Raw genomic sequence first — 21,009 nt, forward strand, 5'->3', positions numbered from 1 at the left:
ATTTCTAAGTATCCAAGCCTAGAACGGATAGAGAACGGTTATGCTCTGTCCCCGTGGTTATCATTATCTAAAGATGCCTGAGAAGCTAACCAAGAAGGGGGGTGCTTCCAAGTTAAGCACTGTCGGAGTAGTACCATGCATGGATAATGCTAGGCGTGCTTCCCCTTTGAGCAGAGGGTGCTTCAATTCAGAAAAGTGATTTTCTCTGAATTGAAGCACCCTTTGCTCAAAGGGGAAGCACGCCCCGTGTTATCCTTGCACAGTATTGCTCAAGTGATGCACAGACATAGCGCAGTTGTGCTTGCCCCATGTTTTTCTCTAGTGGAAACTTAGACAATTCACTCAGAAGTCCCACAAAAGAGCACGGTCTGAGCATGAATGTGCTCAGACCGTGTCAAGCTAGAAAGTTCCTTTTGAATTCTATGACTTAGGGTTTCTTCCCATCTTTTGTTCAGGATTTTTTTTCTCAAAAGGAGGAAGCTCTCAAGAGGATGATGATCAAGCTTCACAACACCGTCTAAAGGGAACAATATCCGGGTACCCCACTTATATCAATTGCCTTACCTCCCCTTTACTTGCACTCTTTCTTTTGTTTCTTTTACTTTTGTTACATCACATTTTGTCACACAAATCACTATTCACTTTTCATTTAGTTAAGAAACAATTTAAGTGTTTTTATTCTCTACTCTCTGTGGATACGATACCCACTCATCTGTGATTTATTACTTCGACAAACCCGTGCACTTGCGTGACATACGCAAGGGGCGTTGTCAAGTTTTTGGCGTCGTTGCCAGAGAGTAGCCATTTAGAGATACTTTGCACTTTGTTTTCTTAGCTATTCATTCATTCATTCTATTTCACATCTTCTTTTCTATCATCGTTCTGATTTTGTTTTCTTTCTTTTGGTGAAGCTCCAGGTTATGACCCGAGGGAATCCTTCGATATTGATTGAAGGAGATCCTGAACTTGAACGTATACTCAAAAGAAGGGGAAAGGAATCTGTACAAGAACCATCTAATCAAGCTAAGATAGAAGTGGAAGGGTTAGATAATATGGCAGAACAGAATGAGCAATAGAGGACACTTTCTGATTATGCTAGACCCTCAATTTTGGGCACACAATCGAGTATTGTGCGCCCCTCGATTACAACTCCGAACTTCGAGCTAAAGCCAGCATTTATCCAAATGATTCAGCAAACAGCGCAGTTCAATGGTTTGGTCGATGAGGATCCAAACAACTATATAGAGAACTTCTTGGAAGTTTGTGATATGCTGAAAATTCATGGTCTATCAGATGATGCTATCAGATTGAGGGCTTTCCCATTCTCTCTCAAGGGAAGAGCAAAGTAGTGGCTACATTCTTTGCCCAAGGCCTCCACCATGACGTCGAATGAGATGGTTGAAGATTTTCTTGCTAGATACTTTCCTCCGGGGAAGTCAACCAAGCTTCACAATAAGATTTCATCATTTGTACAAATGGAGTTGGAGTCATTGTTTGAGACATGGGATTGCTTCAAGGATCTTTTGTGGAGATGGCCACAGCACGGATTTCCTGAATGGATGATTATTCAGACTTTCTACAATGGGTTGAATCTGAGTACAAGGCAATTGTTTGATCCTGCCACAGGAGGTACAATGGGTAGTAAAACCCTGGAAGAAGCCCGACAGTTAGTGGAAGACATGGCCAGGAATAGTTATTAGTGGAATGCATGGTAAAGGAAAAAGGCGCCCGGGCTCCATGAAATAGATATAGTAGCTTTATTGGCTGCTCAAGTGGAATCGTTGAGTAAGAAGTTAGATCTTCTAACTTTGAATAGAGTGGCCACCATGACTACTTGCATCGGGTGTGATGCATCTTCAGTTGAGAAGGTTGATTTTGTGGGTAATGCAATGAAGAACCAAGGGAATTCATATAGCAACACCTACAATCCGGGTTGGAAGACTCATCCCAATTTCTCGTGGAGCAACCAAGGTCCACAAAATACCATGGCATCACCCGGTTTCCACCAACAACAAGCCCCAAACATGGAGAGCCGAGTTTTATGTTTGGAGACCCGAATGAATGATTTGGAGAAGGCCTTGACTAGGTTTGTGCAATCGTCGGATACAAAGTTTCAATTAGTCAAGGCTACACTTCGCAACCACACCGCTTCTTTGCACAATCTTGAAAATCAAGTGGGACAAATTGCGAAGTATCTATTGGAGAAGCCACAAGGGAGCTTGGCAAGTAATACTGAGACCAATCCTAGAGAGCATGTGAAGGCGATCACTTTGAGAAGTGGTCGTGAGGTTGAAGATAGGCTAACGAGGGAGAAGCCCAATGAACATGCACCCGAGGTCATAGAAGTCGGGAGGGAACAAGAAAAGAGAAGGAGGTGGCACCCCCACCTTCAAGCCAAGAATCCCTTATCCCTCTAGATTGAAGAATGGCCAAGGGGATGAACAATAGAAGAAGTTCCTGAGTTTGTTCAAGCAACTCCACATCAATATTCCTTTTGTTGAGGCATTGGCTCAAATGCCTAAGTATGCAAAATTCTTGAAGGACTTGTTGACTAACAAGAGGAAGTTGGAGGAGAGTGCTTCAGTGATCTTAGATGCTTCTTCCTCGGCAGTGTTGCAAAAGAATATGATGAACAAGAAGAAAGACCCAGGAAGCTTCATCATTCCATGTAACATTGGCAATTTGGGTGAAGAAATGGCATTGGCGTACTTAGGGGCCAGTATAAATGTCATGCCATACACCTTCTTTTAGAAGCTAGGCTTGGGAAAGCCTAGGCCCACTCGGATGACTTTGCAATTGGCGGACCGAATAGTGAGACATCCGAGGGGCATCATTGAAGATGTGCTTGTCAAGGTGGATAAGTACATTTTTTTCGGTTGACTTTGTATGGTTGGATGTCGATGAGGATGCGGATGTACCTTTGGTACTTGGGAGGCCATTCTTGCGCACTTCTAAGGCATTAATTGACATGGACAGTGGGGAGCTGACACTGAGGGTTGGAGATGATAAGCTCACATACCGCCTCGCTGAAGCTATGCGGCATTCTCTCGATTTCGATGATACTTTGTATTTTCTAGACACTACTGATGAGATTGTTGATGAATACATGCAGGAAATGTTCAACCCGGATCCATACGAGGGTTTGTTCGACCAAGAGGTGGACAATGAAGAAGTAGTGATGCTTGGTCCAATAGAAGAAGTACCATCTGCTCCGTGAATCATGAAGAAGATGCTCCGGAAGATGAAGAAGGCTAGGAGACGGCACCGGAAATGCTCCAAGGCTATTGGAGATGGGTGTGAATCGAACAAATTGGATGAACCTTTGCTAGGTGGCCTTAAGCCAGATAATTCTCCCTCTACCTATAAGAGACTTTGCTCTTCATGCTTTCAAGCTATGGGTAAGAGGGCAACCTTCATTTATGAACCCCGATGAGGTAAGACAAGGTACGTCAAGCTTAGTGATGTTAAACAAGCGTTTCTTGGGAGGAAACCAAAGTGTTTACTATTTTCTTAGTTATTAGTTTAGTGTTTGCATGAATAAGGTGTCGAGTGTTGGTGTCTATATATTTTAATGCATTATTGTGATTTTCTCATGGATTTTTGGTGCAATCATGCGCGTTAATGTATTTGGCGAAGATTTGGTCGTTTGAGCGAGTTTTTCATATTTTAGCTAGTGTATTTTGCATAGTAGGGCAGGCTTTGAATGTGTATACCAGTTCAAGAATTTTCAGCAGAGCCTGTAGATTTATTTAAGGCATCCAGAGAAAACACACGGGCGTGGGTATTTTCCACAGGCCCGTAGGTCTAAATTGTGAGCTCATCTAGAGAAGGCACAGGAGCGTGGACTTGCCCTTCTGAAAGACCTTTTGAGTTTCGCACGCCCGTGGGTAGTTTCTGTACGGGAGTGCGTTTTCTTGCAGAGACTTAGCAAATTATCCCGATAGTGCCAAGGGCATGGACCCATCCCTGTGGGCGAACCTGTGACAAACGCACTGGCATAAGTATTTTCCGTAAGCCTGTACGGATCTATGCTGAAGAGCTCTCTCCATCCCGAGAAGACACAGGGGTGTGCATTCGCCCCTGTGAGTTAGGCCTGTGAATGTCCACATCCATGCTTAATTTTTGCACGGGCGTGTGAAACACTTAGATGATTCTCTCGGTTGAACAGAGAAGCCACAGGAGCGTACGGGCGCCCCTGTGGGTCGAGTGCACGGGCGTGGGTATTTTCTGCACGAACGTGAGGATGCATACACAGACATAAGGAGTGTGTTCCCGAGAGCACACAGGGGCATGCGTCTGCCCTGTGGCTCTTTCCTGTGGAGGCGCACGGGCATGGGTAATTTCCGCACGCCTGTGCGGTTGTGCAGAATTCCAAGAGATGCGATTTTCCTTTAAAAATCTCATTGAAATTTTCATCTATTACCCTTCCAGACACTCGAAAATCACTCTTGCTCAATTTCCTGACCTCTCACCGCTATTTTAGAGGGATTCCCAGTCAATTTTCACGGCGAAGTCGAAGTTTTCATACCCATTTTATCGGTAAATCTTTTAATCTCTCTTCTATTTGCCATTTCTTGTTTTTAATGGATTAGAAGTCTTGAATTGCACCAATTTTCACTTTATAATGGTTTATGCATGTTTAGAGAGCATTTAGCCGTGTTTTTATGTTGTATTTTTGGAGAATTAATGTGCAACCGTGCGGCTTTCACGCCCCGCTGATCCACACCGGCGTGGGTAATTTCCATAAGCCCGTGTGGAATTCTACAGTATGATTTTTTTTATCATTTATCGCAGGTATGGCACCACGCTCGAAGAAGCAAGAAGGTAAGCACTCTCGAGAGACTTTACCTGAATATGCGCATATTAAATTCTCGAACCCCGAGCATCAGGCTCAATTCCAGCGACTATCGAGACCTAGGTTTGGACAATCCTGATTTGTGGACCTGAGTGTGCTGAGTGAGGTCCAGCGAGGTGATGAGTTCGCCAAGGAGATTGATGCGCTGATGAATGTGGGAAGTTGGAGGAGACTATTGTCGATACGAGAGCTAGTTATTCACACATTGATACTGGAAGTACTGGTGTTTTTTGAGTTCAGGCAGCCATATGGGAGAGATGTCATACAGTTCAGAGTGTTAAGACGTTATTTTACCATGAGTGTCACTGAGTTTTCAGTTCATATGGGCTTGTATGATGAGACAGACACAGGCACCGAGGAGTATGGACACTTGCCAACAGATTACCCTGGCATCTTTGCCCCACTACAAGCTTACCAAGCTTTGTGCGGATAGGGATAGTATGAATGAGGAGTGTCCAAAGCCACATGTTTATCCCGGCTGAGCTACAGGTGTTTATTCAACGCCCTTGGCAGATCTGTGGATGGCCGAGGCTGCAACACAAGGGTTCTAAGCTAGCAGGGGTTACTTTATTTGTATTCCATGGTTCAGACCGTGTCGATTCACCTGGGGCACGTTGTGGCTGCCTTTCTACGACACCAGGGCCAGCATGGGAAAGTGGGAGTATTATTTGCTAGTCCCTACATCACTAGACCTATTCGGGGGATGGGCCTCATGGATGCCATTCGGGATACTGATAAGACAATTATTCCTTTTCCACTTGGACTCGATACTCTCAGGATGATGGGATTAGTACGCAGACATGGGCCTAGAATTTATATTTTGGCCACATCTACCACTGAGAGTGTCGAGGGCGGAGGGGATGTAGCGGGGGATTCCGCACCGATAGTGACCGACCCCTCAGGGTGCCCGAGTACTATTTCAGGAGCCTATGATCATATTGAGAGGCTCGAGAGCACTGTGAGTGTATTGTGGTCTGAGATCATTGAGATTCAGGCAAAATAGTGAGCACAGTATACCGAGATGGTGGCTCATTTCGACGTGCTACATCAGTTACTGATTGGCAGACCTCCGCCCCCTCCAGCATCACCATCACCACCTCCACCGGACCCTTTGATCTAGCACCAGCATCAACAGCGGAGCAGAGACCTGACGACACTGATACTTGATTTCGCTTTTCATTTCTTTAATTCTGCATTTTATTTCGGACTTGTATACTCAGAAAGGACTTTCCTTCTGAGTTTATTTTTGTTTTGTTGCCTCGAGTTGTATTCATTGCTTTATCTTTTATATACTCGAGTTGTTTTTATTTTATTGAGCTTCACTGAACCCCCTCCTATATGCATAAAGATGGTCTTGTCAATATGGGAATTGAGAACTTGTCATGGACACAGCCAAGGTGTTTCGGCACCTGGCCGTGTGAGCTTCACAACCCGTTGAAACATTACTCCCAAGGATTTAGCTCCATCAAATGCAACACTAGGAGTCAGAGGAGTATTGTTTTGATTGCTTCTTCAACATTTGCTCTTGATTGATATACATTATGTGTGAGCTTACATGTGTACATTAGGGACAATGTACAACTTAAGTGTGGGCGGGAGTTTCGTAGTGCACATATCTTTTATACTAATTTTGATTGATATACATGCTCACATAGCCAATGGAGGTTCACCTTAGTTGCAATGATTGTATTATTGAGTTTAGGAGAATTTTTAACATTGAATGTTCTTATGCTCTAGTTTTTGCTTGAATTTCTAGGAATTTTTGCACGATTGACATTTGTTGCACTACTCACTCTTTAAACTCTTTTGGAAACTCAAGTTTGATGTAAAAGGGACTAGTTATAGTTGTTTATTTTGTTAATTCTAAAAAAAAAAATAGTTTTATTGTTTAGTTATGCTTGTTGGGTGGAAAGAGCTACCACCTATGAAGTGTGAAGCTACTCTCATAAGTCGGATACTAGTTATGCCATAATGAGAGAAAAAGCTATCTCATAGGATGAGTGAAAGCTACCACTCTGGTAGGAAGAGCTACCACCTCGAAAGTGTGAAAGCCACCTTAGCGGCCGTTCTAGAAAGGGCTACCTTAGAGGATGTGTGAAGCTTCTACTATCTTTGAAATTGTTGTTACTTTTTGTAGATAAATAAGTCCCTTATACTTAGAACTTTGAGGAGTATACCTTGGGTTGACTTGTATGAGTTCACACACTTACATGATTTTGGATTTGTTGTCCTTTTTTATTCAAGTTTTTAGCTAGAGCATTGATTTTTTCGTATTTAGTGGTGAAATTTCCTTTACTAGTAGAATGCTTTCTTTGTATGCTTTGGTGAACCTAAGGCCAAGCACTTCCAATATTTCCTTTGTCTATGCTTTAATGTTTAAATATTTGCTTGAGGACAAGCAAAAGTTTAAGTGTGGGGGAGTTTGATAAGTGCTTGTGTGATAAGAATATGAAGTGTTCTTTCCTTATGATGAGCATTACTTTTATCGGGTTTTAATGCTAATATGTGTGCATTTATGTTATTTTCATGCATATAGGGTTGTGAAGCCGAAGGTTAGAAAAAGAAGCCAATGTAGATCGTGAATGCACCATTTGGAGGAAGTCTTGAGAAGGTTCAAACGCGAAGATATAAGTCTGGTTTAAGATGAGAGAATGTGTGCCAACCTTCTTGTATTCAAGTTAGCACAATGATTTGGAGGTGCACAAGGGTAGTCACATTCAAGCATTCCAGCTTCTGCATGTATAGCAAGATCTCCACCAACATGTCCATTTATAAAAGAAGCAAAGCAATCTATGGCGTAAACGTGTGCCCGTTTACGTTGCCTTGATGAAAACATGGATTCGAGAGTTTTTCTGGCCGATATTGTAGTAGGGTAATGTAGTAAACACAGGGGCCAAAGAAGGAGTAAAATAGAGAATCCACATGTGCGTGTGAAAATTCCACACACTCGTGCTAAAAATCAACAGGGGCGCCCGCATGGGCGCGTGGATTCCTGATTCCAGCCATATTTAAGGCCGATTTTAGCCCTGATTTCAGCATTCATTTCTCCATCTTTTCCCCAACTTGAGAGAGGGCTGTGGCTAGGGATTTGGAGAGGTTCTATGGCTCTAACATCATGCTCTGTTTGGAAGAATGTTAGTAGGATAGCTTTTGTCAGCACCGATCCGGCGAGGTGTATCCTAGGCCAAACAAAGGGACCCTTAGACGAGTAGAGGCTTCTCGACAAGACCATCATCATGACTATCGATGGGGTTTTCTATGGGTTACTTATTTTTACATTCCATTTCATTGATTGTAACTAGCTCCATGGAGAACTAAACCCCCTAGTGGGTACCTGGATTTGTGAACCCTAGGATGTATTTGTTTCATTAAACCTTGTTATTATGCTTTCATTAATTGATGTTTTATTTGCGTTCCAATCTTAAATTCTTGATTGATTGAATGCTCCCTTAGAGTGACACTAGGGTTGAGAGTTCACCTTGGTAACCCTTGTGAGTGAGTAACACAACACGAGAGTTAGACAAAGCTAGATTAGAGAGGGTTGAGAGGGTGAGTCGTGAGGTAGTTGAGCGTCCCCTTTCCCATCCGGTGTAATTTATCCTACCTCCATTTCCTCAAGTTCTTTATGGTCATAGTAGAGTGAATGGGCTAAGTGATGACCTTCCACTGGGGCTTAGTTGCAGAGGTAACGGAGTCAAGCGTTGAAGTGATTTTAGCATGATAAGTGCTTGTGTGGTATGAATACGAAGCGTCCATTCCTTATGTTGAGCATTACTTTTCTCAAGTTTTTACATTAATATGTGTGTTTTTATGTTACTTGTACTGCGGTAGAGAGTGAGGAGGCCGAGTATGAAGGAAATAGGCCAATGTGGATCATAATGCACTTATTTTTGGAGGAGATCTTGCTAAAGTTCAAACAGGAAGACATAGGGACGGTGTGAGATGCTAGAGTGTGTGCCAACCTCCTCGCATTCGAGTGAGCACATCCATTTGAGGGGCACAAAAGGCGATCACACTCGAGCATTCCGACCTATGCATATAAGAATAAGAGCTCCACCAACATGTATATCATTGAAGAAGCAAGTGATTCAAGATGTGAACGTGTGCCCGTTTGCGTTACCCCGATGAAAGTATGGAATTGGGAAGTTATTCAGGTCAAGCTGTAGCAGAGCACTTTAGTAACACTGTAGCAATTACTATAGCAGCATTGTTCACAGCCAGCAGAGAAATCAGAGAAACAGAGAACCCACATGGCCGTGTGGAAATTATCCACGCCCTTGTGGAAATTCCGCACGGGCGCGTGTAGCATCCATGCCCATGGAGTTGCCCGATTCCAGCCCTATTTAAAGCCGATTCAGACCCGATTTTGATATTCTTTTCTCCATCTTTTCCCCAACTTGAGAGAGGGCTTTGGCTAGGGTTTTGAGGGGTATTGGCCAAGGTTTTGGAGAGGTTCTTCGGTTCCGACATCGTCATTCCTGAGGAAGAAGGTTGGTAAGGAAGCTTCCGTTGAGGCGTATCCTATACCGGACGAGGGAATCCTTGGACGACGAGTAGAGGACTCTCCACAAGACCATCAACACGACCATCGAGGGGGTTTCTTTATGGATTCATTGCTTTTACATTCAATTGCTTTGATTGTACTTAGCTCCATGGAGAGCTAAAACCCTAGTGGGTACTTGGGTAATTGTGAACCCTAGGATGTATTCGTTTCTTTGAACTTCTTTATTATGATTTCAATAAATTGATGTTTATTGTGAGTTCCAACCTTGGATGATTGATTGTATGAACATTTCCCCTAGAGTGACACTAGGGTTGAGAGTTCTTGTTGGTAACCTTGTGAGTGAGTGACACACCACGAGCGTTAGACAAAGCTAGGTTGGAGAGGGTTGAGAGGGCGAGTCGAGAGGTACAGGAGCGTCCCCTTTTCCCTCCGACATGATAGATTCTACCTCTGTTCCTTGAGTTCTTTGCGGCCATAATAGAGTGAATGGTCTAATGGATGAACCTCCAGCTGGGGGCCTAGTTGCGCGTGCAATGGAGTGAAACGTTGAGGGGATCTTAGTATCTAGGGCTTAATTGTGGCTAGGGACCTTCCGCCTGGACCAAAGGGTTAGGTCTATAATTAGGAAGCGATTTATTTCTCTATCTTTTCCCCAACTTTCAAGAAGTTGGCGGCTAGTGTTTTGAGAGGTATTGGCAAGGATTTTGGAGTGCTTCTACGGCTTCAACATCGCGGTCCACTTGGAAGAAGGTTATTGGGGGAGCTTTCACAATGACCGATCGAGTGCAGGTGTGTCCTAGGCCGGACAAGGGGACCTTTAGAGGAAACGAGGCCACTCCACAAGACCATCGACATGACTACCGAGGGGGTTTTCCTATGGATTACTTCTTTTTACATTTGATTTCATTGTTGATTGTAACTAGCTCCATGGAGAGTTATACCCCCTAGTGAGTACATGTATTTGTGAACCCTAGGATGTATTTGTTTCATTAAACCTTCTATTATGCCTTCATTAATTGACGATTTATTTGAGTTCCAACCTTGCATGCTTGATTGATTGAATCCTCCCTTAGAGTGACACTAGGGTTGAGAGTCCATATTGGTAACCCTTGTGAGTGAGTGACACACTATGAGGGTAAGGCATAGCTAGATTGGAGAGGGTCGAGAGGGAGAGTCGACAGTTAGCGGAGTGTCACCTTTCCCCTTTGATTTGATTTACTCTACCTCCACATTCCAAGAGTTTTTTGCGGTCATAATAGAGTGAACGGGCTAAGGGATGACCTTCCGCTGGGGCTTAGTTGCAAAGGCAACGGAGTGAAACGTTGAAGTGATTTTAGCACCTAGGGCTTAATTATAACTAGGGACCTTCCGCCTGGACCAAAGGGTTAGGTCTACACATAGGAATAGGGTTTATCACTTGGAATCCAAGATTGTCTTGCAATGGTACATAGTGTGAGGTGTTGAGATTGATCGATTTCTCCACCTGGACTTGGTGTAGAGTTAGTCATGGTTGAGCTTAGATTTACGACCATGTATCTAAGGATCTCCATAACTTATTAATGCATTAGTTAGGAGGCATAATAGCTGGTTTTGCACTTGAAGCAATAATCCTAGGCGGAACAATATCTGAGTACCTTATTTACATCGATTGCCTTTCTCTCTTATTATTGTGCCTCTCTCTCTCTTATTTCTTTAATCTCTTTTTATATCAATCTCATTCATCATACCATCGATTTATTCTCATAATAGTTAGATAGCAATCGTTGTGTTTCTATTCAGTATTCCCTATGGATACGATACCCACTCACCTGGGATTTATTACTTCGACACCCATGCACTTGCGTTTTACACGTAGATTTGGTCATGTCATAGCGCTAATATGTGTGCATTTATATTACTTTCATGCATATAGGATTGTGAAACCGAATGCTAAAGAAAAAAGCCAATGTAGATCGTAAAAGCACCATTTAGAGGAAATCTTGAGAAGGATCAAACGCAAAGACATAAGTCAGGTTCAAGATGTGAGAATTTGTGCCAACCTCTTCATATTCAAGTTAGCACAATGATTTGGAGGGCACAAAGGCAGTCACATTCAAGTATTCTGGCTTGTGCATATATAGCAAGATTTCCACCAATGTAGCCATTTATTGAAAGAGCAAAGTGATCTACGACATAAACGTGTGCCCGTTTACGTTATCTCGATGAGAACATGGATTTGGGAGAATTTCAGGCCGACATTGTAGCAGGTACTGTTCACAGCCGCCAAAGAAAAGTAATTTCCAGATAATCCACATGGGTGTGTGGAAATTCCACACACCCATGTGTTTATTCCACGGGCCGCCTTAATTCCCAATTCCAGCCCTATTTAAGGCTGATTTCAGCCCCAATTTCAGCATTCTTTTCTCCATCTTTTCCCCAACATGAGAGAGGACGGTGGCTAGTGTTTGTTGAGGTATTGGCTAAGGATTGGGAGAGATCCTACGACTCTGACATCATGCTCTGTTAGGAAGAACGTTAGTGGGATAGCTTTTGTTAGCACCGATCCGGCGAGGTGTATCCTAGGCCAGACAAAGGGACCCTTGGATGAGTAGAGGCTTCTCCATAAGACCATCGTCATGACTATCAATGGGGTTTTCTATGGGTTACTTGTTTTTACATTCTATTTCATTGATTGTAACTAGCTCTATGGAGAGCTAAACCCCTTAGTGGGTACTTGGATTTGTGAACCCTAGGATGTATTTATTTCATTAAACCTTGTTATTATGATTTCATTAATTGATGTTTTATTTGAGTTCCAATCTTGAATGCTTGATTGATTGAATGCTCCCTTAGAGTGACACTAGGATTGAGAGTTCACCTTGGTAACCCTTGTGAGTGAGTGACACACCACGAGAGTTAGACAAAGCTAGATTGGAGAGGGTTAAAAGGGTGAGTCGAGAGGTAGCTAAGCGTCCCCTTTCCCCTCCGGTGTGATTTATCCTGCCTCCATTTCCTCGAGTTCTTTGCGGTCATAGTAGAGTGAATAGGCTAAGGGATGACCATCCATTGGGGCTTAGGTGCAGAGGCAACGAAATGAAGCGTTGAAGTGATTTTAGCACTTATGGCTTAATTGTTACTATTGATCTTTCACCTGGACCAAAGGGTTAGGTCTACATCTAGGAAGAGGATTTATCAGTTGGAATTCGTAGAACTCATTGCGATTCTATATGAGTGCGAGGTTGAGAGATTGTTCAATTTCTCCTCCGGGACATGTATAGAGATAGGCATGGTTGACCTTAGATTTGGGACCATGTATTGAAGGATCTCCACGGCTCATTAATGCATTTGTTCGAAAGCATAATAGAGGGTTTTGCACTTGAAATGATTATCCTAGGTGGAACAATATCTGGGTACCACATTTATATCGATTGCCTTATCTCCCTTTTACTTGTTCCCTTTTTCTTGTCTCTTTTACTTTTGTTACATTACATCTTGTCACACAATTATTATTTACTGTTCACGTAGTTAAGAAACAATTTAAGAATTTTTATTCCCTACTCCCTGTGGATACGATACCCACTCATCTAGGATTTATTACTTCAACAAACCCATACACTTACGGGACATGCACAAGGGGCATTGTCACTTGAACTCACCATTCGCAACATAGAAGCCATAGCGACATCACAACCACCATTGTGAAGTCCATAACTGCTGTTGTCAAGACACATAATGCGCAAAGACCATGCCAGGATGTGACTTGTAGCCCAAGCAATGACTTACTCACGACATTAATCACAATACCCATTGTGAGTTCGTGGTGACGCCGATTACTATAAATACCCTAGTTTTCTCTAAATTTAGGAAGATTTTTCATGAGTACATCAACGAGCATCATCGGAGAAGATCGAGGGTGATAAGCATCTTCAAAGATCATCATAAGAGGGGTATGAGTGACACATGTCATCCGGACAATCTTGGGATCCTCTAATCCCCAATTTTTAGAGAACTATTTGAGGGAGTTAGTCTAGGAATACATTGAATGTTTATTTATTCTTTATTTGGTCTTGTGATTCTCATATGCTTTGATGCTTTGTTTTGTATGATCCATAAGAACCTAATTCGAGGGAAAGTGTATGCCAAGGTCCCTCGGTTATTATTTATGAATTATGATTGACTAATATAAATTATTCTTGTTTTTGTAATCATTGCCTGTTCTTAATTGCTTATTATTGTTAATATGGATGAAGAGGTTATTCCCTTGATAAGTGCTTGTGTATTAGTAATAAAAACTATTTTTTCTTACATTGAGCATTACTTTTCTCAGATTTTATCACTTATGCATGTGTTTTTGTGTTCTTCTATGCATGTAGGATTGTGGAGACAATAGAGGAAAAAAAGAACCAAAAGTAGACCTTGGATGCATTTTGTTGATGAAATCTTGGAGTGAACAAACGCAAAGACACAAGTTGTGTGCGAGGACATGTGAGTGTGTGCCAACCTCCATTGTGCTCAAGCGAATACATAGTTTGGAGGGGCACAAGGACAGTCACACTTATGTGTTCTAACTTGTGCATTACTAGCAAGATCTTCATCAATGTGACTTTTATTAAAGACGCAACGTGATCTATCGTATGGATGTGTGCCCATTCGTGTGGCCTTGATGAAAAATGTGGAATCGGGAGTATTTGGCGAAGTAATGTAGCAGTATTGTAGCAAATCACTATAGAAATAGTACTGTAGTAGTTGCTGTTCATAGCTCGGAGAAATTAAATTCCTGGAAATTCCACATGCCCATGTGGATGCCCGGTTCGAGCCATATTTAAGCCGTGACTTGAGATATTTTGAAGGATCCTTTTTCTCATCTTTTCCCCAACATTGGAGGCATTCACGGCTAAGGTTTGGAAAAGCTTTAGCAAGGTTTTTGGAGTGGTTCTACGGTCTTCAACACCACATTCTTTCAGAAGACAGTTATTGGGGAAGCTTTTATTGGCATCGATTCAGTGACGTTTGCCCTAGTTTTGACGAGGGAACCCTTGGAGAAGACGAGGTAACTCCGGAAGACAATCAATACGAAACACGAGGGGGTTTTACTTATGGATTGCATGCTTTTACATTCAATTTCATTATTGATTGTATTTTGCTCCATGGAGAGCTAAACCCCTAGTGGGTTCTTGGAGTTGCAAACCCGAGGATTACTTTGTTTCATTGACCATTTATTGTGTTTTCTTTAATTGATGCTTTAATTGAGTTCCAATCTTGAATTCTTGTTGAAGTGATTTTTCTTAGACTGACACTAGGGTTGAGAATCCATCTTGGTAATCTTTGTGGATGAGTGACACACCATGAGGGTTATATAAAGCTAGATCGGAGAGGGTTGAGAGGGTGAGTCGAGAGATAGAGGAATGTCCCCTTTTCCTTCTGATGTGATTCATCCTACCTCAGTGTTCCAAGAGTTCTTTTCGGAATAATAGAGTAAAGTGCTAAGAGATGAACTCCGATGGGCTTAGTTGCGCAAGCACTAGAGTGAAGCTTTGAAGTAATCCTTAGTGTTGGGGCTTAATTGTGACTAGGTGTCTTTCTCGTGGACCAAAGGTTTAGATCTATATTAGGGAATAGGGTTTATCACTTAGAGTCCCCAGAGCTTTAAGCAACCTTGCACAGTGTGCGGCGTTGAGAGTATTTCTTTCCGCAAGGGCATAGTGTAGGGTTAGTCACAGTTGACCTTAGGTTTGAGACCATGTATTTTAGGATTTCCATGACTCATTAAACATTAATTAGGAGACATAATAATTGGTCCTGCACTTGAAACAATAGTCCTAGGGTGAGCAATGTTCGGGTGCCCCACTTTCTATCGAATGGCTCTCATATCATTTTATTGCATCTCCTTCTTATTCTTTTTATTTCTATTTGCATTGATATCGTTCACACCACTTTTGAATCATCTTCATCATAGTTAAATAGCAGTTCTTGTGTTTCTAATTACAATTCCCTGTGGATATAACTACCCACTCACTAGGGTACTTTATTACTTCGACAGCCCATGCACTTGTAGTACAGACACGCAAGGGGTGTGTCAGCCCTCACAATGATGACACCCATGCCATGATAGATCTATGCATGTTCTAAGAGGTTAGGCATAGCTAGGTTTACGGATTATGGATTTTTTGCCACTTAGGTATAGAGTTTGATTGGTCTCTTCTCGTGGGATTCCCACACTTAAGGAAAACATAAAAGGCTAGGGTTGATTCCATCTTAAGTTCCTAGTAATTTAGACCTAGCCTCCATGGCTTATTGGGACTAGTAGGCCTTTGAATGCCCCAGTTTGACCCTAGAACACGATTGACACTTAACACTTATCATAATTAATAATTAAGATAACTATGGTACATACTCCCAACTCCTTCTAAGTGTGATTAAGTATGTCTCCAATTGTATTGTTTAATAGTGTTGTATAAGTAAACGAAAGAAAGAGGATAAACAATTAGGTTGTTGATTAAGTGAAAAGGAAATAATAGGAGCCGCTCGCCGTTCCTGGGGAAATATGACTTTCATTCTCACCCACGAGGTATTACTCGATGACTAGTACACTTGCAGTATAATGGACCAATTTTAGTACTAAGTATATACTTTCATGCTTATATATTTGCATAATTTACACACCCGTAAACATGTTCATCAAACAACTATTAATATAAATAGAAAAACTTGTGTCCGGACTTGGTCTAGTTTTAAATCCAGATAAACTTAACATGTCTAAACCCGGTTTATTTTAAAACCAGGTTGTCCAGATGTCCAAATTTGTCCGAATTCTATAAGTTACTTTTAAATTCACTCAAATATTGAATTATAAAAAAACAATTTAATTCACATTAAATGCAAAAAAAAAACAACATCAACAATCCAAAACTCAACTCAAATCATACAAAGTTCAAAGTGTTAACAGGAAAAACAATATATGTTTGAAGTTTTTGGATGATTGGGTTTAAAAAAGGTCGGCCAAAGATAGTGAGCTTTTAAAATTTTACGGTGTAAAAGTTCCGGGTCGTCTGAATTTCCATCTCTGGACCGGACTCGAATTTAAATCCGGACAACCAAGCTATGTTTGGACCCAGCCTACATTTGCAAAACTTATGTCCAAATTCTTTTTATTCTGGGTCAGATAGAACCTGGTCGATGGGTCTCGATAAACTATTGCCACCCCTAATTGAAAGCTTCATTGTTTTTCATTTATAGGTTGACAAGGTCCCCTTGCGTATATCCTGCAAGTGCACGGGTTTGTCGAAGTAATAATCCCGGATGAGCGGGTATCAAATCCACAGGGAATAGGCAATAAAAACACTTAATCCGATTCTTAGCTATGTGAAAGATCAGTAGTGATAAGTGTGAAAATGATTCAATTTTCAAAAGTAAAAACAACAAGTAAGAGAGCACGAGAAAAGGAAGAGGTAAGGCAATCGATAAAGATGGGGTACTCGGATAATGCTCCGCCTAAGATAATTGTGTCAAGTGCAAGAACCCTCTATTATGCTTCCTAATTGATGCAATGATGAGTCGTGGAAATCCTTAATTACATAGTCCCAAATCTAAGGTCAACCATGCCTAACTCTATACATTTCCCGGAGGAGAGATTAGATAACCTCTCAACCTCGCACTAAAATAGAGTTGCAAAGAGTTCTACGGATTCCAAGTGATAATTCTCTTCCTAATTATAGACCTAATCCTTTGGTCCAGTGGAAGGTCCCTAACCACAATTAAGCCCTAGATACTAAGATCACCTCAACGCTTCACTCAGTTGCACGCGCAACTAAGCCCCAGCGGAGGGTCATCCCTTAGACCATTCACTCTATTATGGCCATAAAGAACTCGAGGAACGGAGGTAGAATCTATCACGTCGGAGGGGAAAGGGGACGCTCCTGTACCTCTCAACTCACCCTCTCAACCCTCTCCAACCTAGCTTTGTCTAACGCTCGTGGTGTGTCACTCACTCACAAGGTTACCAACAAGAACTCTCAACCCTAGTGTCACTCTAGGGGAAATGTTCATACAATCAAACATTCAAGGTTGGAACTCACAATAAACATCAATTAATTGAAAGCATAATAAAGAGATTTAATGAAACAAATACATCCTAGGGTTCACAAATACCCAAGTACCCACTAGGGTTTTAGCTCTCCATGAAGCTAAGTACAATCAAAGAAATAGAATGTAAAAGAAATGAATCCATAAAGAAAACCACTCAATGGTCGTATTGATGGTCTTCTGGAATGTCCTCTACTCGTCCTCCAAGAATTCCCTCATCCGGTATAGGATACGCCTCGACGGAAGCTCCCCTACCAACCTTCTTCCTAAGGAATGACGATGTCGGAGCAGTAAAACCTCTCCAAAACCTTAGCCAATACCCCTCAAAACCCTCGCTGAAGCCCTCTCTCAAGTTGGGGAAAAGATGGAGAAAAGAATGCTGAAATTGGTGCTGAATCGGCTTTAAATAGGGCTGGAGTCAGGCGACTACACGTGCCTGTGGATTTTTCACACGCCCATGTGGAATTTCCACAGGGCGTGGATAATTTCGACACGTCCGTGTGGATTCTCTGAACTATTGTTTTCTCGGCCGACTATGAACAGTGCTCTGCTACAGTGCCAGTCTGAATAGCTTCCCGAGTCCATACTTTCATCGGGGTAACGTAAACGGGCACACGTTCACGTCGTGTATCACTTGCTTCTTCAATGATAGACAAGTTGGTGGAGCTCTTGTTCTATGTGCATAAGTCGGAGTGCTCGAGTGTGACTAAATGGATGTGACAACTAGAATACGAGGAGGTTGGCACACACTCTAGTATCTCACACCTGACCTATGTCTTCACGTTTGACCCTTAGCAAGATTTCCTCACAACCCTACCTGTGATAAACGTCTAAAAGTACATATTCTGCATGTATTTGTTTTGTATGATTCTTTATATTTATTTGTTGAATCGATGCCCTTTTGGTTTAAATTGTGTTATTTTTACATTTCAGGCCCATTTGAAGCCTTGGGGCCTCGACGACGCGATTAGGGATGAATTCAGCAACAAAGCGGCGTTTCCGGGCGGGATCGCTGTAGCACATCAATGTAGCACATCACTGTAGCAGTCACTGTAGCTCATCGCGGGCTTCTCAGCAGAAATCTGAAATTCGAGGGTCGGCATACGGCCGGTATCATCGACCCGCATCGATCGGGATCCGGCATATATAAGGTTTGTTAGGGCGTCAATTAAGGGACTTTTGGCCACCACTCTCCACCATCATCCTCTAGAGCTTCAAGGTCGCGGGAGAAGGCAGATCTGAGGGGCAAATCAAAGGGAGAAGAAGGTTATACTCAAGGAAAACGATCTAGGAGCTCGCCGGCGCTGATCCGACGAGTTCTCATCACCACCTTGTAGTCTTCATCTTAGGGGAGTTTGTTATGAGCTTTTCTTTGTATCTCTTATCTTCTACACTTGCTCCTTTGTTGATGACTTTACTTGACTCCCAAGGTCACCGGGCATCCGTGAACCTTTGGGATGAACTTGCTTGTATAGATGCTTTGATTTACATTTATGGTATTTGTGTGGTTTTGTGATCCTTGTTTGGTGCTTTTGAATGCTTGGGTATGCATGAGAACCTCAGTATATCCATACTTAGACAATACTAGGTTGCATGACCATTGCCCTAGTGTTAGACTCACCAAGCTTGGAAGGGATATATGTATGAATACACCATGACCATTGGATATTTCATACCCCTCCAATTATTAGGGCTATACCTAGGTTGAGTTTCGCCCCTAATTTGAGATCCCCTAATTGTAATGCGATCGTAGGAGGATTTGGTCGGGAAGAGATTCCGAGCCAATACTCTTATTGATTACTGGATTACCGCCGTGACCATCGGGGTGATCTATTTTTTTGGATGTCTCTTGGTCCAACCACCATTGCCTTTTGTAATTCTAGCATCCATCTAGCTTTAGTAGTCCCGAGGGATCCTCGCTGGGGACCTCGCACTTCCATTGTTACTTGCTTCCTTAGTATGCTTGTGTGGTGAGCCTTAGTCCTTGTGTTTATAGTTTCTTTTCTTTTGTTATTTTCCTTATCTTGTTTTGATCCTATATTTGGTAGACTAGACAGTGTCATCTAGGGGGGAGTAATAGCAGCTCTTGGGATCCCAGGGAATACGACCCGTGTGTGACGCACATGGTATTACTTGACGACCCGTGCGCTTGCGGATTGCAATCAACCTGCACGAAAGTAACATAAAAACACACATATTAATGTAAAAACCTAAGAAACGTAATGCTCAACATAAGGAATGAATGCTTCGCATTCATATTGCACAAGCACTTATCAAACTCCCCCACACTTAAGCTTTTGCTTGTCCTCAAGCAAAAATTAGACATTCTGTGCATAGATGAAGGAAATATTGGAAGTGCTTGGCCTTAGGTTCACCAAAGTGTGCAGAGAGAGCATTCTACAAGTAAGGGAAATTTCAACATTAAATACAAAATGTCAAAGCTCTAGCTAAAAACTTGAATAAAAAAGGACAACAAACCCGAAATCGTGTACGTGTGTGAACTCACTCAAAACAACCCAAGGTATACTCCTCAAAGTTCTTAGTACAAGGGACTTATTTATCTACAAAAGTGACAACAATTTCAAAGATGGTAGTAGCTTCACACATCCTCTAAGGTAGCCCTTTCCAAAGCGGCCGCTAAGGTGGCTTTCACACTTTCGAGGTGGTAGCTCTTTCTACCGGAGTGGTAGCTTTCACTCATCCTATGAGATAGCTCTTTCTCTCATTAGGGCATAGCTAGTATCCGACTTATGAGAGTACCTTCATACTTCATAGGTGGTAGCTCTTTCCACCCAACAAGCACAAATAAACAATAAAACTATTTTATTCTTTCTTTTCATTTTCCATTTTTTTTAGAATTTAACACAAGAAACAACTATAACTAGTCCCTTTAACATCGAACATGAGTTTCCAATAGAGTTTCAAGAGTGAGTAGTGCACTGAGCGTAAATCGGGTAAAAATTCCTAAAAATTCAAGCAAGAACTAGAGCATGAAAACATTCAATGTTAAAATTTCTCCTAAGCTCAAAAATACAATCATTTCAACTAAGGTGAACCGCCATTAGCTATGTGAGCATGTATATCAATCAAGAACAATAAAAAAAGGATGTGTGCACTATGAAACTTCCCCCCCACACCCCCACATTTAAGTTGTACATTGTCCCCAATGTACACATGCAAGCTCACTCAAAATGTAGTTCATTCAAAAATAGATGTGGGAGAAGCAATCAAAACAATACTCCCCTGACTCCAAGTGTCGCGATTGATGGAGCTAAGTCCTTGTGAGTAATGTTCCGACGGGTTGTGAAGCTAACACAGCCAAGTGTCGAAGCACCTTGGTCGTGCCCATGACTAAGTCTCAATGGCAATGATGACAAGACCATCTGCATGCTTACACGAGGGGGTTCAGTGAAGCTCAATAAAAACAAAATTTCTCGAGTATATATAAAAGATAGACAATGAATACAACTCGAGATGCAAAATGAAAATAAACTCAGAAGGAGAATCCTTTCTGAGGGAACAAGTCTAAAAATAAAATGCAAAAAAGGAAAATAATGTAAGTCAAGTGTCGGTGTCGCCCTGGGGCTCC

The 21,009-nt window shown here is 42.0% G+C and overlaps 1 non-coding gene across 1 annotated transcript; it reads right to left on the bottom strand.

Moving 5' to 3' along the window:
* Positions 1-1,442: 1,442 nt before the first annotated feature.
* On the bottom strand, positions 1,443-1,549 carry LOC120268839. Its single transcript, XR_005539052.1, has one exon. It is a non-coding gene; the product is annotated as a small nucleolar RNA R71 (small nucleolar RNA).
* Positions 1,550-21,009: the final 19,460 nt, after the last annotated feature.

The sequence above is a fragment of the Dioscorea cayenensis genome, chromosome 1 (assembly GCF_009730915.1).
Source record: "Dioscorea cayenensis subsp. rotundata cultivar TDr96_F1 chromosome 1, TDr96_F1_v2_PseudoChromosome.rev07_lg8_w22 25.fasta, whole genome shotgun sequence".
Classification (NCBI taxonomy): domain Eukaryota; kingdom Viridiplantae; phylum Streptophyta; class Magnoliopsida; order Dioscoreales; family Dioscoreaceae; genus Dioscorea; species Dioscorea cayenensis.